Here is a 19,433-nt window from a genome sequence, read left to right on the forward strand (position 1 = left end):
TAAAAACAGTTTGGTAAGTTATTGAGACAAACTTTAAACAAGGTAGTCAGCGTCAATAGACACAATATACATCATCAATATTTGTTAATACAAATGTGTAGTTTTCATTTAATTACTAGAACCTCTGTAAATGAGGTAATATAAGTTTGAAAACCTCTCATTAATAAATATATAAGTTTTGTTGTTCCTGTCTAATATAAGACAGCAGAGGTTAACATCACATGTCTGACTTTACCAGCACATCCTTCTGCACAAATTTGAATTTTTCATCTAAAACCGCTTTATCTAAAGGCCAAAGTAATATCCAATCCATACATAATTTGCATCATGTAACCCCTTTAAGTTAAGTTACTTATTAAATGTATTTTTCAGATTTTACTCTTTCATCGTGTCTTGAACGATGGCAGCATGTTGTGAGCTTTTATCTTAGAACTGAGACTTTTTGGTTTCTCACCAATTTTATGTACATCCATTACATACACCCACAAGATGAACTTGGGTCCATGTCTTGCCTTGTGTGTCATAGTTTCATTAAACTTTCTAGTTATTGCTCTGACTGTATAAGTGGACATGTTAAGGTCGGCAGCTGTTTCATGATAACAATTTTCTACTTATCTAGATCAAAACAGGTTTGCTTATTTAATCTGCATGTTCTTTTGTCTTTCCCATTTCGAACAGTTAAGAGAAATGGGCCTCTGTGACAAGTCATATTTATACCCCAGGCAATCAGGAAGCTTTGGATTTCTGAGTAAAGGTCTCGAGATGCTCCAATCAACTTGAAACAGTCAAGTATAAATTGAGAAAATGCTTCATGTACATTTATTCTAGAGGAATTGCTAGTGATTTTTCTTTTCTACTCGATAGATGTACTCAGCTAAATTTTCCGAAACCTTTGGAGACTATGTTGGCTATCAAAGATGAGGTTCATTTCAAGCTTTTTGTAGGGGAGTTGATGATTGAGAAGGGCACTGGAGATAACAACTTATTACAAAACTCACTGTGACCCGAGTTGCCCAGAACCCACCAATAGTCTTCAAAATAAACATGCTTTGTAATTTCAGATCAGACTGTAAGGCATATTTGAAAAACTGCCATTGAGATCTACACTTCGTTAGGTACTCCTTACTAGCACAAGGTGGGACCTTTCGCCTTCAGAAAGGTCCAACACATAATTTTTATGGACAGAGATTCAACAAGTTGTATGAAAAATGTATCTGAGATTTAGCTCCGTATTGTCATGATAGCATCACACAGATGCAGCAAATTTGTCCTCTGCATATCTATGATGTGAATCTCTTATTTTATTACATTATAAATGTATCGAACTGAAATATGGAACTAATTTTTATGTTGAAGAACCACTTTGAGACATGACACATTTCCCTTATTAAAGTAGCCATCGGAAGACAGGTACACAGTGGTCATAAAATGATTAGGCTGGTTTGGCAGCAATTCTCAGGTAGACTTTGGCCTTTTAAACAGTGGTGGTTTAAACAGGTGGTACTACATGGCCCAAGGTGTGCCAAGAAAACATTAAATTCTTTCATAAATTGTCTGTAAATGCTCACACCAGTTCTTGTTTCACCAATAGCCATTATATTTTCAAAGTTATATGAATCAAACTTTCTTCCTTCTTTAGATGCTTGGTTGGAACAAATCATTTTCACCAGGGCTAGATGCCTAAATGCATTAAGCTGCTGCCATGTCATTGGCTGATTTACTATTTGTTAACAAGCTATCGAATGGGTATATCTAATAAATTTAGTGTCCATGAAGCATAGACATCTCTATTAAGTGTTAGTGCCACAACAATCCAGACTAGGCAGCATTTCTATGTTGCCCAAATATTTTAAATGTATTTTTGTCTTATCTTTAGTTATTGTTCTTCAAAATGAGTCCCAAGCTCTCCATACATGGAACTGTGTAAATGCAAGTCTGGGCAGTGCTGACCCAAGCTGAATTTGACCTCTCGCTTTTCTTTTGAATCTTTAATGGTCTGCCATCAAGAAATGCTTTCTGAATCATCTTATTCCTGCATCTTTGATCTTTTTCAGATGATCCCAGGTGAGAGAAGAGGCTGAGTAATGGAAACATTATACCAACAGTCCCCAACATTATCCCAAGGTAGGGGTGTCTCTGATTTCTCTTTTATCATTGCTGAGTGGACTGTTTGTTCACACACATTGCAGCCCTATTACTAATTCTGACAGTTTCCACACACAACTCCAGTGTGGTACAGTTACTGATAAAACAGAGATTGTGAGACGCATCTGGTAATCACATATCATCGGGTTAACGACGCAGGATTAATGCCCTCAATTTTCTATTTTTTTTATTGTGCAATCTAAGTCATGACAGTGAAGTAAAGAATGCAGTGGCACTCAGATATCACTTCAAACACAAATTCTGTCAGGAGCATCAGATCCTTTCAGTAGAACTGAAAAGATATGCTTTGATGGCCCACCACAGAGTCGGTGGCCTTCAAAGGAACCCGTTGATGGGCTTCTGCAGGGTGGCCAACAGGCTAAATGATAGGTACTGTATAAGTGTGCCTCTCAGGGTGGTCGTTGGTGTTCTCAGTGGAGGTCATACATGCTTGACCTTGAGGTGAATAGTTATTTTCTATATGTTTTTTAGGCTCATAATATCTTCTACTACCGTCTAGTTGGTTCTCTCAGTAAGTGAAGGGGAACTGTGTATGGGTGGCAGGGCGCCAGCAGACGGGTACAGTAGTTCAGCTTATGGGGGAGGGCGATAGGGGCTGGCAGCCCTAGTTGCAGCCGCAGGCACAAAAAGACATACATGGGCAGGCAAAGACTCAAAGGCAGGTTGGGACCTGGATTCTGTGCGGTGATGGTGCTCTCGTTGGTTGCACTCCAAGATGAGACACAGGAAAGAAACATGGGAAGGGAAAAACCAGAATGGAAGCCAAAAAAAAAGACAGAACCAGAAAATAAGCTAAAGTAGCACAGAATTTGACCAGAGAACAAGTAAAGGTAATAGATTTAGGACTTGAAGCTTTGAGTTGCAGAAGAATGGAATTGAGGAAAAACTGCAAGACTGAAGTCACATCCTTTGTGTTGGTGGAACGTGACTTCTTGGAGGTAAACCAGCTCATCGGTGCAGACAAGCACAAAGACGATGAGAAATAGCGATGGATGACTACTGATCCTCTGACACATTGTTCCTTCCCTTCTTTCGGCAAAGACCGGGCGGGACGGGCTGGTCACACCACTTTGCTGCCATAACAACTGCAGGGTTGAGTGGCTGCTGTGCGGGGGTGGACGGAATTATGTCATTTTTCTGGAGAGATTACAAGAACAAGTGCAGATACAGCAAAGTCTGGGTAGTCGAGAGGCCACCTACCTGCATTACCTAATCTGAAGCTGCACACCAACCTCATCTTTATCTTTAACTGTTTTTTTTTCTCTCTTTTAAGTAAAATAGCATTTTTCTTTTATTTTGAAGCTTTGGTATGACACATGAGGATCTTTCAAATCACATCTTCAAGCCTCCACTTGTTGAGGCTAATTTCAGACATTTTTATACCGATTTCAAAGCTCCTTTATGCAAAAAGGAATCTGTGCCCTCCATTAAAAAAAACACAACTTTTAGAGGGATAGTTGTCTTGAGATTTTATACACTGTCAGTTTGTCAGCTCAGTTTAGTAAAACAGAAACAAACTCTGACCAGATGTCTGTTACCTAAAAAAATTCATTCAGGTTATTGTATGTTTTATAAATATTTACATTGCTGTCACGTTTGCATTACATGTTTATTTGCATAGAGATATGTTGAGAGATAATTGATCTTGTTGGTCTGTAGACTGTTGCTAAATGTGATTTATCAGACACACATTTTGCATGTCAAACACTTTTAATATATCAAGGTGGACAAGGAAACTGTGTTAGAATCAATAAAACATTAACTCAGGTAGAACACTTTGGTGAAAGTGTTTTTTTTAACAGAACCACTTTGCAACATGTTTTTCACATGGAGTAATATAAAAACAGTGAACAACTTGGTCTTCAGTATGCAGGGGCATCTCAGTAAAATAGGATATCATCAAAAGCTAAATTAAATATGGCTTACTGCTTATGAAAATCTAAAATTCAGCTTATCTGAAAGTTAGAATAGTAAGTTCAAGACCAATAAAGAAAAAAGTTATTATAAATACTACTACAAAGTATGTCCACCTAATGTACAATATGCACTCAGTACTTTGTTTGGCCTCTTTTTGCATAAATTACTGCATCTATGTAGCTTTAAATGGACGTGATCATCCTGTGGCTCGGTTGAGGTGTACATGAAGTACAGTTAATAGTGGCCTTCACTTAATCTCTATTGTTGGTTCTGGAGTCTCTCATTTTTATTGTGACAATACCCCAATAATTCTGTTTTGGTGGTTTGCTGGCCAATCAAGCAACAATACCATGGTCATTAAATTAGGTACTGGAACTGTCTACAGTGTGAGCAGGTACCAAGTCCTGCTGGAGAATAAAGTCAGTATCTCCATAAAGTGTGTCATCAGATGTAGGTATGAAGTCCTCTAACCTCCTGGTAGATGGCTTCACTGATTTTAGAGGTAATAAAACACAGTACATTAACAATACCAAATAACCCTCCTCTCTACTTCAAGACTCTGGGACCTTAATTTCAAAATTTCCAAAAGAGGACTTTGGATCACTGAGGAATAGTTCAGTCCCTTTCCTCCTTAGTCCAGGTAAGAGGCCTCTGATGTTGTCTCTGGCCCAGGACTGGCTTAAAACAAGAAATGCAACAGTTGTAGCTCAGGTCCTGAATATGTCTGTGTGTGGTGGCTCTTTAAGGTCTAACTCCAGCTGTAGTCCACACCTTGAAAATATCCCCCAAACTCTTGAATAGGCTTTGCTCCTCGATCCTCTCAAGGCAGTGGTTTTTCCTGTTTGTGCACCATTTTTCCAAATCCCTTTGTACTTCCACTCATCTTTCCATCAATATGCAATAATTCACTCTGTGAACAGCTAGCTCTTTTAGCAGTGATCTTCTGTGGCTTAGTCAGTGTGTCAAATGGACAACACATAACATTGCCGCTTTAAACACTTTTGTTGTTTGTTTTGGTCTTATATAGGATTAAAATTTCTGGTAAACTGAATTTTTTGTTTTCATTTGCCAAAAGATATCTTAAAAAATAACATAAATAAATGCTTGAAATATACCACTCTGTATATAATGACTTTAATAAAAACAAAAAAGTATTTTCTGTGATATTTTAATTTATTGAGATGCACCTGTAATCAACCAAATTAGTAGATATCAAATCATATACTACACCAAAAAAAAAAGAGAAAAAAACAGCCTATAGAGAGCAAACACTTTTGATTTTCTGCAAATTGACCCCACAAATTTGTGGATGTTTAAGTTTGTGTTCTTTTGTGGCCCCAGTCAATCATAACTTTCTGTATCATGTTTCTAGCATCGCACCTAATCATGACTTGGACGGTGGACCTGCATCCTCCTGCAGCAGATGTTTGCTCCTGGCACAACAGATGACAGTGAGCTACTTCCTTGACAATCTAGCTCTCAGGATGGAGCCAGGAGTAAGAACTTGGAAAAAAGCTGTGACATAAACTCGGAGGCAGAGTGGAGAGGATTCAGCAGCTCAGACACTGTGGAACACATCTGTCAACACATCTGGATACACGCTCAGTAGAAAAATCGATGTAATATATGTACTAATGCCACAGTTACATCAACCATCTACACATTGTTTGACTTTCTCATTTTTTCCTGAATTGAACTTGAATAAATATTGTTTCTGCATGTGCATCTGCTCTTGATTTTCTGTGTTTCTTCATGCTGTGACATTTGTTCTTGACATGGTATCACAAACTGCTGGAAAACTTAAAGGATACAAATCAGAGAGATTTTTCATTTTGTGCTCTAATTCTTCTACGTGTAAAGTAAAGAACATTGCTTGCAAAAGTATTTGTACCTACTGAACCTTTACAGCCACAAACTGCAATATATTGTAATGGGATTTTATATCAGACAAAAACAAAGTAGAGCATAATAGAAATAAAGAAGGAATGGAAGACGTGGTTTTTAAACATTTTACAGATAAATATCTGAAATGTGTGGCCTGCATCTGTTTTGCTGCAATTACAGCTTCGAGTTTTTTGCATATGTCTCTACCAACTTTCCTCCAGGATAGACTGTTATGATTGTGGATGTTTTTGGGTTTTGTTGGTCTGTTTCACAGTTAATGTTTTGAATCATGTTTCTGTTTATTATTTTCCTAGTCATGCTTTAGTTTTTGTCTTCTAGTTCATTCTAGTTCATGTGTTGTCAAGTTAAGTTTGAATTCCTGTTTTGCTCCAGTCACGTTTGTTCTCTCCTGTCAATTAGGTTTATCAAGTTCACCTACACCTAGTTAATCTATCTTGCTTCACCTGGTTCACATTCCATATATACACACGTGTTCTGTTTATTCCTTGCGGAAACATTTTTTGGATCATGCCAAGCCTGTCTTGCCTGCCCGTTTATTGTTTTGTTCCTGCCTCTTTTTATGAGTGAGTTTTTTATTTATTAAAGCCTTTTTCACTTACCGTCATGCTGCCTGCTAGTCTGCATTCCGGGGTCCTCCATTTCGCAAGTCCTAAAAGACAGATATTTTTTCAATTCGTCTTTGCAAAATAGTTTGAACATAGTTACATTGAAGAAGAACACAAACGTTCAAGTCTTGCTAAAGATTTTCAATTAGATTTAGGTCTGGGCTTTGACTGGGCCATTCCTACACATGGATATGCTTTGATCTAAATTATTCCATTATTGCTCTTATTGCATGTTGAGGTTTTTTGTCCCTCTGAAAGGTGAACCTCTGGTTTATTCTTAAATATTCTGCAGCTTCTAACAGGTTTTCTTCCAGGATGTACTGTATGTATCTCCATCCATTATCCCATTGCCTATGTCCCTGCTGAAATACATCTCCCCACAGCATGATGCCACCATTACTATATTTTACCATAGGGATGGTGGTCTTATTGAAAGAAATCAGACTAAAGGGGACCTAAAGATGTATGCATGCAACACATCATATTTATATTACCTTAAACTTCACAACATGCACTACTTTGTGTTCCCATTAAAATGCATTGAAGTTTGTGGTTGTAATGTGGAAAGGTAAGGGAAGTTTATTTATATAGCGCTTTTCAGCAACGAGTCACTCAAAGCGCTGTACATACAATTACAATACAATCACAAAGCAAATAAACACAGATACACACACAGAAAAACAAATCAAATGATAAAATCAAACAACAGAGGTAATAAAAAAAAAATAAAATAAAGAGAATAGAATGATGGACAAGAAAATGAAAGGAAAATTGGACTGAAAACGCAACTAATCATGCCTAAATGGCACAGTCAAAGGTCACTCTAAACAAATAAGTTTTTAATCTTGATTTAAAGCAACTTAGGGTTTCGGCGCTTTTACAGTTTTCTGGGAGTTTATTCCACATTTGTGGAGCATAAGAACTAAAAGCTGCTTCTCCATGTTTGGTTCTGGTTCTGGTTCTGCAGAGTAGATTTGAACGAGATGACCTGAGAGGTCTGGCTGGTTGATACACTGACAAGTCTGTAATGTATTTTGGTGCTAAGCCATTCAGTGATTTCTAGACTAACAGAAGTATTTTAAACTCTATTCTCTGAGCTACAGGGAACCAGTGTAGGGACTTTAGAACCGGGGTGATGTGCTCCACTTTCTTAGTTCTAGTGAGGACGCGGGCAGCAGCGTTCTGGATCAACTGCAGCTGTCTGATCGACTTTTTAGGCAGGCCTGTGAAGACACCGTTGCAGTAATCAATTCTACTAAAGATGACCGCATGAATTAGTTTTTCAAGGTCCTGCTGAGACATTAGTCCTTTGATCCTGGAGATGTTCTTTAAGTGATAGAAGGCCGACCTAGTTACTACCTTTATGTCCCTCTGAAGGTTCAGGTCTGAGTCCATCACTACACCCAGGTTTCGAGCCTGACTGGTGGTTTCTAGTTGTATTAACTGAAGCTGTGTGCTAACTTTTAAACGCTCTTTCTTTGGTCCAAAGATTATTACTTCAATTTTGTTTTGATTCAGCTGAAGAAAATTTGTAAAGAATTTCAAAGGCTGTCAATACATTTTCAATGCACTACAAAATGAACTCGTTTGTGATCAAGGTGCTGCACAGGGCTTGTTTATTTAGTGGAAGTACAGCTTCTGTCTTCCAGTTACCTTCACCAAAAAGCCATTGTTTCAAGTTTTTGATAAATGGAAACTGAAAACACTCCCAATCCCATTTCTTTGTAACACATTGGCAGACTTTTAATGTAGGCTGAACATCCTGACAAACTGTTCACTCTGAACATGAGTTATAGCTCTGCCACTTTTGCTATGTTTGCAGAAACCTGTTGGCAGAAATAAAAGAAGTGTATTTAAGCTACTGTCTGTTTGTTCTGTCACTGCACCTGGGTATTTATTTGACAAAAAACACTGTAAGATGGGTTTTTTATGATCGCTACACATCACTTTTGTTGTTGTTATGATGTTGGCTTTATTACTGGTTTTGTGAAGGTGTCATAAAGCTCTTTTTTTTTTTTTATTGAGATTTAGCCTCATCCAACTTTTCTACTTCCCTGAAATAATTAGGTTTAGCAATCCTAAAGATCAGCTGGGGGTTTGGTTTCAAATGATAAAGGAATGATTATGCAGAATACAACTGCAACACTTTTAAAAACGAAAACTAGGGCTGTGAGTTTGAAATGATTGTGGATTTTCCATAATTTACACAAGGTCAAATTATAGATGCATACAAAATTTGTATACATATACCCACACAGAAACTTGGATATATGTCAATTAGTGAATTAGAGACAGAACACATGAAGTTATGACGAAAATTCAATCTGGAATCCTCGTCCTCTGCTCCTTCAAATGACTCCAAAGCAGATTAACTCTGAGCCAGTTTTAAATTCTAGACTATGGATGTGTAATTTGCAACTGAACACACTGACAAGCCATATTCCTTCTGGAGAAAGATTTTATGGTCATATGAAACAAAGATGGTCACAGAGACAAGTCGTATGTTTAGAGGAATTTCAACCTAAGAACACTGCACAAACTGTCAAGCATGGTTGTCGCAGCTTTATGATGAGGGTCTGTTTGCCAGTGTTGCTGGCCAAATTCTTTAACCTCACCTCAGTTATAAATGGCTAAAGGGTTGAAACTACTATGTATAAGAGGAAGCCAAACATTTCAAATCCTCCCTATCAAAAATTCAAAGAAATGTAGCTAAATTTGTAGCCAGAAATATGCCAGTATCTTGTTGATGGCTACAAAAAAAGTATTTTTTTCTACATGTTGCCACAAGACATTTAGTAAAATATCAGGGGTGTATATATAAATCTGAGTCTGCATCCATAATTTTTACCCTGTGTGACCTACAGAAAATCCACCTAATCCACTATATCAGTAAATCTTATTTATATGTTTCTCAAATGTATGTTTATGATGAAACTGAAAATATATCTGTGTAATAATATGAAATTTTAATGGTTACTGAATACATTAGATAGAGAATGGTGGAGATGGAGCTGCTGGGCAGAAGGAGAAAAGGAAGACCCAAGAAAAGAGTCATGGATATAATAATGGAGGACATGTAGGTGGTCGGTGTAACAGCTGAAAAGGCAAAGTGCGAAGAAAGCTGGTGTGTCAAGAGCAGCCGTAAGAACAAGAAGAATACGTTTTGGAGAGAAATAAAAATGTATCAAAAGGTAAATTCTTAGGGCTTTTAGGAGAAGATAAGATAAGCCTATGGTAAATTGTTTTTTTTTCCGCTAAGGTATTTCATATCACTTTCGTATGTATGTTGTTGACAGAGAGGTATCTAATGCCATAGGCTAATTCAGCATGACTGAAACTGCTGGGAGTTTTTCAGCAATTACAGGACAAAATCCCCACAGGGCCTTTTTTACATGTAGAAATCCCTTCCAGTTTAAATGGTAAATACAATTATTGTTTACAATTAGTCTGAATTTGTCCAGCAATGTCATTTCTTATTCTACTGTCAGTGTCTACTGAGAATAGGGGGAGCTTCATCCCTTCGAAGAAAGGAGCATGGGTAGAGGTGCTAAGGGTGAACTGTACTGAACTTCATGCTTTTGTTCTATAGCTTTTTGTAGTTTTGACAATTTTTTTCAGGCATCATATAAATCAGTTAATAATTGAGAATAACATCTGATGGAGACATAAATGGAATAGGAAAAGAGAATGGAGGGCCCTCTCGCTGATGTTTTGTAACTTGAGCTTCATGACATCTTTATGGCTCTGCTTTTAGTCAACAACATTAGCATGTCCACAATGCATTTCTCTGCTTGTCTGCCTTCCCCGCTTCGTTTTTCTTCTGGGTTTTTTTTTTCACACACGTACACATAAACACATCTCTTGGATTGAGGGGGGAGTGACCTCTATGTAGCTCTCAATTCACTGCACTTCTATAGCTTTGAATGGAGCAGCTCAACAAAAGGTGACATAATTTTCTCAGGGTTTGATAGGCCCCCTCCGTGCCACAAGATGACATCATATAGCCCCTGCAGCAACACATTAACACTACTACCAGCACCCTCACCCCTCTGTTCTTGGATGCTGGGCTGTACAGGCAAGAGTGCTAGGCCTGGCCGGTGGGGCAGGACTTGGCAGTACGTTGCATTGCAGCGTGGCTGTCCATAATGAGCCCAGGCAGCGCCGCTCTTGTGTTTGTGGTAAACAGTTTTGGGAAATTATACAGAGAGATGGGAAGAAAGGGAGGGGATGTGAAACACATTCTTGGATATAATGACTTACTATTGTTCTCTTGACGCCTTTAAGTTGAGGTAACCTTATGCAGCCAGAAAACGTAACCCAAGCCAGATTGTTTGAAAGATGGCAGCATGGAGAACATGGAATATCAAGACAGTACCTCTGGGTTCAGTTTTCTTTTATTACTTGTATAGCAAATACAATAGTGGTTTGGTCTGTCAAAGATTGCTTTGACATTGCAAACGGTACTGGTCTCTCCTTGCGCTGACTTTTTGCAAAGCTGGAAGTACCTCATAGTCAGTGCAAGATCATTACAGGAACGTCACAGAAAAGCTATATGAATGTAGCAAAGCTTATGATGCTAATGAAAACAGTGCCCATTTCAAACAAGTTAGAAGTGGAAATCAGTCCTCTTTTTTGCTGGTTCTGGATTCTTTCCAAGCCTAAGAACTCTATCTCAGAATCAGAACTCTATCTCAGAACAAGGCAAACTCCGGTGTAGCAGACATCATGAGAACTGATCAAAGCATATCAGACGTAAACTTCAGGAATCGTGAAAGCCATGTTGAACTAGACAGTCAAAAAATGTGTTTTAGCTTTAGAAAGACCAAAAATGACAACCATGTATTCTTGGAGATTAAATCCTATATGTCTGAAACTGTTTTCACATTCAATGTTCAAAACCTGTAATCCTTCTATGAAAAAAAAGAAACTGATTCATATTAAAGATTTAACAATTAATATTTAAAAGTCTTGAGTTTTGCCGTTGTGGTGAAGAGAGAGGTTAGCCGAAAAGCGAAGCTCTCGATTTACCGGTCGGTCTACGTTCCTACCCTCACCTATGGCCATGAACTTTGGGTCATGACCGAAAGAACGAGATCCCGGACACAAGCGGCTGATATGAGCTTCCTCCGTAGGGTGGCCGGGCACTCCCTTAGAGATAGGGTGAGGAGCTCAGCCATCCGGGAGGGGCTCGGAGTAGAGCCGCTGCTCCTCCACATTGAGATGAGCCAGTTGAGGTGGCTCGGGCATCTATACCGGATGCCTCCTGGACGCCTTCCTCGGGAGGTGTTCCAGGCACGTCCCACCAGGAGGAGGCCCAGGGGATGGCCCTGGACACGCTGGAGGGACTATGTCTCTCGGCTGGCCTGGGAACGGCTTGGCTCCCCCTGGAGGAGCTGGAGGAGGTGTTTGGGGAGAGTAATGTCTGGGCGTCTCTGCTGAGTCTGCTGTCCCTGCGACCCGGTCCCGGATAAGCGGAAGACGACAAGTACGAGTCTTCAACTATAAGTTATTTTTCAAAATTTTATGAGCTTCAAGATTTGCAACACTTATAATATTCATATGTGAAGGACTTAAAATGCATTTATTGCAGGCATTCAGAAATAATTATGACTAGACTTATGACCCAACAAGGATCCTTTTAAGGTAAAGAAAAGCAGTTTTGCTGAATGTAAGGTCGAAGATCTTTATTCTGTGCACTAAGCTTATACATTTTTTTTGTATTTTTATTTCAGGTAAAATGAATATGTTATCCTAATTTCCAAAATACAAATCAATCACAGCATGTTTAAGTCAAGTATCTGATCATGTGTCTTTGGTGGCTCCCTTATCAGTACATCTATCTGAATATTCCCAATCCTCTGACCGTTACTGGTCCTTTCATGATCACAACTGTGCTGACGACTTAAACATTGTATTTCTTCCATTATCTTTCAAAGCTTCTTTATATGAAACGCAGGAACTCCGACTTTGCCCTTGTTATTTTGGTCAAAAACTACATGATTTTAGATATAAAGGCCATTAGACAGTTCTATCACTTCTATTTGTTTTCATCCAACAAGTTCCAGAACAGACTTTCTTGTCAGTCGCTTGAAAACTATGTGCTTTCTTTTTCTTTTTTGTCATTTTACATAAATATATTAACATCTTGAAGATTTTGTTATAAAACAAAAGAATATGAATTAATATTAATTTGAGAAGAAAACTAATATCATTTTTCTAGCTTTTAAAAACCTTAAAATAATCTTTTTTGTTATTTTACTGTTTTTTAAGGATCATGTAGGTTTTGTGACACTACACAACTTTTATTTACTAGTGAAAGCAGAAAATGGGTCCTCAGATTGTAAAGCCTGGTATAGAATGACCTCTTCATGAGATTTACTGGATAATAAATATAGAAAGCGGGGAAGCTAACTGTAGTTTTTAACTAGTTTGAACAGTCAACACAAGATTTCTTGTTTTTCTTCCTGAACTAATTTCTTATCTCCGTCTTTTTCATTATGCCCAATTGTTCTTTCAATAATTTTATTAGGTAAGAGTTGTTTTTACAGTCGTCCATATTTAATCAATTAATAGAATAACATAGGGAGCCATTATCTTTCTAAAGTCTCAGAACCAAGAGAACTTCTACTGCCTGCTTAGTTTACTAAGGCAAAACCTGTGATACTGACTAAAATTTTCAATTTTCATCTTGGCTTTCATCCAGTACCCTTACAGACTGTATTAGCGTCACACACACACATACAAATGGCCACCTCCCCTTGGAAATGTCATTAATGAGGATAATTTGAAGTGAGGTTGATATGCTGCCCAGAGCCAACCCGTGTTGGTTCCCAACACTCCTGCAACATGGACGCCTTTAAACACACTCCAAACCATTTCCTCAAATTGGTGCGGTATTCAAAGGGAAAGAAAAATTACAAAATTACCGCTTGGTTTTGGAACAGGTCCACTCTTCATGTAGATTGCTACTTTTTGCATTAAAGACTCTTGTGAAATGCATGATATTGCTTTTGTTGGTGTACATTCAGCCTGTTTAAATACTTTATTTTGTTTCTTCTTCCAAACTGCTTTCTGTTCTTTATGACAAATATATTTCCCATAAATAAAAGTTCATCTAAACAGTTTGTTTTTCTCTGTTCTTACTGTTTCCTCTAGGGTGATGTGATTAACTCTTGGTAGTCCTCTACTTGGATTTTCTTGGAGGGCAGAAATGCTGCAGTGTTATTTTTTAAACTTGGATGAGCACCGACTGGGTATTGGTTACTTTTGGCATGTAGAGAATGCGTGGGCCCCCGGTGTCCATGACGTCGAACCACTCAGCTCTTTTTCCTCAAGAGAAATGGTGGGAATCTACAACTAGTCATCTCTGTATAGTTTTCCCACAATTCTTAATAACGTTTTTTCCAAGAAGTTTTTACTTTCTCTAATGTTTATTTACCTTGACTTTGTTATGAATGTATTAATGCTTGCACTGCAAATAAGATTGTGACATGAAAGGTATTTACAGTGCCTTCACACCCTTTAGACTTTTAAAAATATTTGTCATGTTACAACTACAAACTTCAATGTAATTCTTAGGATGTTATGTGATTGACATTAACAAACCAATGCTTCAATTGTAAAGGAAGGAAAATGACATGGTTTTCAAACTTTTTTCCAAATATAATTCTGAGATTTATTTTGTATATTGGTATTTACCCCCATGCCCCCAGAGTAAATATTCCTTTTAGAACCATGAATTGGTGCAATTAAAGTTGCATGTGTTATTGGGTATGTTTTACCAGTTTTGCACATCTAAAGAATAATATTTTCCCCTATTGTTTCCTGCAAAAAGCTAAGCATAAAGAGATTAGACGAAGAGCCATTATAGGGGCATTTTTTTTATTTTATTTCACCTTTATTTATACATCTAAATCTCATTGAGATGCAAGGTCTCTTTTTTAAGAGGAACCAGCATAGGGTGCAGCGGTAACCAATACAAAACCCTTTTTTTTTTTTTTTATCCTCCAATACATGTATCACTTTTCTTCCCCTTTACAATTATGCACCAATTCATGTTGGTGTTTCTTGCAAAATAACCTAAAAATACATTGTGTTTGGGTTGTGTGAAAAACTGTACTTCTCTCTTAGTCATAAAAAACCCAGTGTCATCTCATGTGTATAAATGGCGAAGGCCTTGATTGGCAAACTAACATGGCAATGAATTCTTCTGTCTCAACCACTTCATCAAATCGCCTCCGTCACTCTCCTCTAATCCTCATTGAGACGGGAAAGGGGGAGACTCGGAAAGCATGAGAGGTCGAGGAGGAGGGGAGTGACAAAGCAGGCCAAAGGCTCCGCTGACATCCATGGGAATCTGCAGATCCATTCATTGGCAATTATCGACATCAATGCGGAGAGCCAGTGGCAAGGCGAGTGGCAAGGGCAAGGGGGTGTGGGAGAGTTTTAGAGGGTGGAGTTAGGCATTATAAAGGCGGATGGGGGGGAGGGTACGTCCAAGAGGGAAATAATGGTTGACTGGGAGAACCAATGGGATGCAGTGAGAGTGAACGTGAAAGAGGTGATGGTAGTAATGTAGGTTTTATTTGAGGGAAAAGATGATGTGGACTTGACCTTCTGAGCAAACACATGTTGATTCACTGAAGTATTTCCCCTTTTCTCTGTGTCTGGTCTCTGGACAAGTAATTACAAGAAAATAATCATTTATATACATTAACTATACAGTGCATCATCATATGTTCTAGACTAAGTGTTCCTCCTTAAAACAAATCATCAAACAACATCTAGGTGCCATTTTCATAGATAAAAGAAATCACATGCATTTATATTTCTGTCTTGTTTAAACATACACACAGACACTCACACATGTATCATACATCACTCTGACAGGCAGTTTCACTTCTGGACTCAGAATTCAGGCTGAAAGATCACCTCAAACAATCAGCGCTGTCCCCGCCTGGTGTAAAAGTCACTCGCATCCTGCTGCACACCACATCTAAACTTTTGCCAATCAAGAGAGTACCAAATCCTGTCCAACAGCAAGAATTATGACAAATAATTCATATTCTTTCCAGACATGTTTCAGCAGAGGGAGATTTTACCACTTCATCTATGAGTGGCCTGACCTTTACTGGCTGTAAAAGAGGAACCACTGCATATAGGTGAAAGACTCTTAAACTTTCAGAGGTTGAATTTCTCTATCAGTGTTGCTCATTTCTTCTCCCGGTGAAAAAGAAGTTAAGTCAAAGGTCAAGTCAGCCTTCACCCTCTTCATTAGAATGTCCGACGACATTTTGGAGTTTACCTCGGAAAACACTGTCAGTTCAGAGTGTCTCATTATGTCTGTGATGAATTTAGACAGATGGTGTCAACTTGTCAGCTGCAGAGATATATGGTGTTTTAACATGAAGCTGTCAAGATGAAGTATTGTAGAGTTTAAATAAAAGTTGAGGGCATGAATAGTAAATCTTACATTCAGGTGTTGTAGATTAAAAAAATTAAATATCTTGAAAAGGAGGATCATTTATCAATGGATCCTTCAAGTCATGCAACGATTAAAAAAGAAATATAATCGCAGAATACAAAAATACTTGGCAAATGGCTGGGGAAGTGTTACTTCCCTTGAAACTACAGTTACAGCTAAACACTTTCAACCTAGAAACCTTGCTTTCTTAAGCATTACTGATAGTAATAAAACTATTAAACTATTATGCTTTGGTCCGTCTCAATATTGCATTGTTTGTCATGAGTTAAAGAAGTGACACTAAATTGCCAAAAGTGTTCACTCACCCTCCAAATCATTAAATTCAGGTGTTCCAATCACTTTCATGAACACAAGTAAGGCTGCACGATATCAGGAAAACGTGTATTGCAATAAAGATATCAGTTAACCAAAAGTTGTTTTTTTTCCTTCTGTTTCTCCATCACAATCCAAGAGTACCTTTGGGCAGTCACAGGGCTCTGCCATATATCCAATCAATGCTGGAAGTCTCAATCGCAAGTTAAAGAAATTGTCTGATTTCTTTAAAAACGTTTTCATTTGTACTCTAATTTCAACGTTTTTATTTGATGTGAATGACTTCTGTCTGCTGTTTGTAGAGATACTTTGTATACTGTTCTTTGTTTACTTGTTTTGTGTATATTTGTCCCAATAAAGTTCAGAAACACAAACAGAAAAACTATATACTTAGCGTATGTACATACTGACGATGTCCTAATGCTAAGCTAAAGCTAAGCTAACGTTAGCCCAGACCATTGAGTCGTTTAGTATCTCAGCCACTAAAAACATACATAAAGTGTGGTTACTGAGTGCAAGAAAAGTCCAACAAATATATTACTTTCATTCAGAATTTTCATGCATGGCATTTGAAATATGATATCATATCAAAATGGCATTCAATTAGTTCTTTGGATTTGCCATTTTGGCTTCATGGATTTTGCAGTGGTGATTGCGATTCAATGTGTTGTGCAGCTTTGACCACAGGTGTATAATATTGATGCCAACTGCTTCCAGAAAACTATAAAGTGAAGTTGATTGGGAATGACAGCAACCCAGCCATGAAGTGGCATTACACAGAGGTCAACAACTTTGTGCAGCACCAACAGCGACAGTCCACCAAAATTCACGTGGCCTTCAGATTATCTAGAGAAAAGTTTGTAGAGAGCTTCGTGGAATGTGTTTCCATGGCCAAGCAGCTGTATCCAAGCCTTACATTACCAACCGCAATGTAAAGCACTGTATTCTATTGTCCAGCCACCACTAGAGTCTGAGTATAACAGTTGCCAGGAGAAGAGCTTCCCTGACTGCACTGTGTCAAGTGTAAAGTTTGGTGCAGAGGGGATTATGGTTTGGGGCTGTTTTTTCTATAGTTGGACTATGTAACTTAGGTCCAGTGAAACGAACGCTGAATGCTGCAGCATACCTAGACATGTTGGATAATTCCATGCTCCCAACTTTGTGGATATAGTTTGGAGATGGCAGTTTCCTATTCCAAGAAAACCGCACACCAGTGCACAAAGCAAGATCCATGAAGACATGGATGAGCAAGTTTCGCGTTAAAGAACTCGACTGGCCTGACCTAAACCAGACAGAACACATTTGGGATGAAGTAGAGCAGAGACTCAAGCCAGGTCATCTCATACTTTTAAAGTAAAATAAAAGTGGCAAAATATACAAATAAAGTCAAGATCAAATCAAATCATCAGGGCCTTTGATCTTAAAAAGGCCCTGCTGAAATAATAGTAAATATGAGTTGTGCAGGTTACATGCATAATGCTTTATTTTCAGCATCATTCCCTTTTTTTTCTATACATATTCAAAGGTCAAAAACACAAAAAATAACTTGTTTTCATATAAAACCATTTTAATGATTCATCTTTGTCATCTCAGTTTCGAATACTATTGATTTAAGTTACAAACACTAAAATATTCACAGCTGGTAAAAATCTAAAAGCAAGGCCATATAAGCTAATTTCTCTCATTTAGGATCAAACCCAAAAAAAAAACATTCTAGTAAAGCAGATAGTTTCAAGGTGAAGACACTGCAAAACAGAATTATCAGTCCAAATTTCTACTTTTAAAGTACACTAAAAGTGGCAAAATATGCAAATACAGTCAGGATCAAATTAAATTTCTGCTCCTAAAGGGAGACGTGACATAATTTGCCATTGCAGTATACGTATTGGTCAGAATATGATTTTTCATATGTAATTCATCAGACCACCAAACCTATGTTGAAGCTGTGATATTTGTTCAGGATTTTTAAGATAAGAATTAATTGTAAAAATAGTTAAAATTATACATTCATCTTTTACTAATGTTTTCAGTTACAAAAAAGGGAACAAGTACAGAAATTAACACAAAAATTGTCAAAAGAGATATGATTTGGTTTTTAGTATTTGGTAGCTTGTCCTACAATGTATTGCTGAATGTGTACAAGCATACTGAGGTATATGGGAGTAGGTAATAAACTGGTGTAGACCTTAAATTTTCCATGTGGTTACATTCTATGACTGTCATAAAATTCATCACGCTCTAAATATCAGTTTTCCACAAAATAAACTCACACATTTCTTCAAATCTATAACAGTCAGGTTTTTGTTGCAATGCACAGCAAACTCTAAATGTGAGACTCTTCACATGAAAACACATATATTCATATTCATACAATCAAATCAATTCTGATAGATATTGTAGAAAAGAAGCATTAGTGTAATAACATATTTAATGTGAGGTAAAAAGTAAAGTCAACAGTTGTTGCTGTCAGTGGGCATTTATGGTCAGTAATAACATTTACAGTCAGATGTGCATACCTCTAGCCCTTATTTTACATTTTAGGTCTAAATTCCTTAATGATCTAGATTAATCCCATTTTCAGCACACACCCATTCACACCTAAGGGCATTTTAGAGAGACCGGTTAACCTAACAGTCATGTTTTTGGTCTGTGGGAGGAAGCTGGAGTACCCAGAGAGAACTCACACATGCACACTCCATGAGAAAGACCCCTGACTGGGAGTTGAACCCAGGACCTTCCTGCTGCAAGGCAGCAGTGCTAACCACTGCGCCCACCATGCAGTCTAAAAATACTGACAATGTAGGTACATACTTTTTTTGCACTGATCAGTGTGCTGCATCCTGACCTGCAGGAATCCTTTGGTCAGGGAAAACACTGACCTTTTGACACACACATACTCAAAGTTCCTTTTTACATGCAGCACTTGAGTTTAGGTGGCTGTTAGGTAAATTTGGCAGAGAGTTGAGGAACACCAAGAACTCTCATGGTCACCTATCACACTGGTTCCACAAAGTTATCATGCAGCAGTCTGCATTCAGTGGCAT

At 37.9% G+C, this 19,433-nt stretch overlaps 1 long non-coding RNA gene across 1 annotated transcript in view; it reads left to right on the plus strand.

Moving 5' to 3' along the window:
- The window catches only part of LOC124864724, a 68,531-nt gene extending 62,247 nt beyond the window's left edge, over window positions 1-6,284 (plus strand). Inside the window, exons 3-4 of the long non-coding RNA XR_007037350.1 lie at window positions 2,055-2,124; window positions 5,456-6,284. This is a non-coding gene — a long non-coding RNA (uncharacterized LOC124864724). The remainder of the gene's footprint in view (window positions 1-2,054; window positions 2,125-5,455) is intronic.
- The last annotated feature ends 13,149 nt before the right edge of the window (window positions 6,285-19,433 follow it).

The sequence above is a fragment of the Girardinichthys multiradiatus genome, chromosome Y, assembly GCF_021462225.1.
Source record: "Girardinichthys multiradiatus isolate DD_20200921_A chromosome Y, DD_fGirMul_XY1, whole genome shotgun sequence".
Lineage (NCBI taxonomy): Eukaryota > Metazoa > Chordata > Actinopteri > Cyprinodontiformes > Goodeidae > Girardinichthys > Girardinichthys multiradiatus.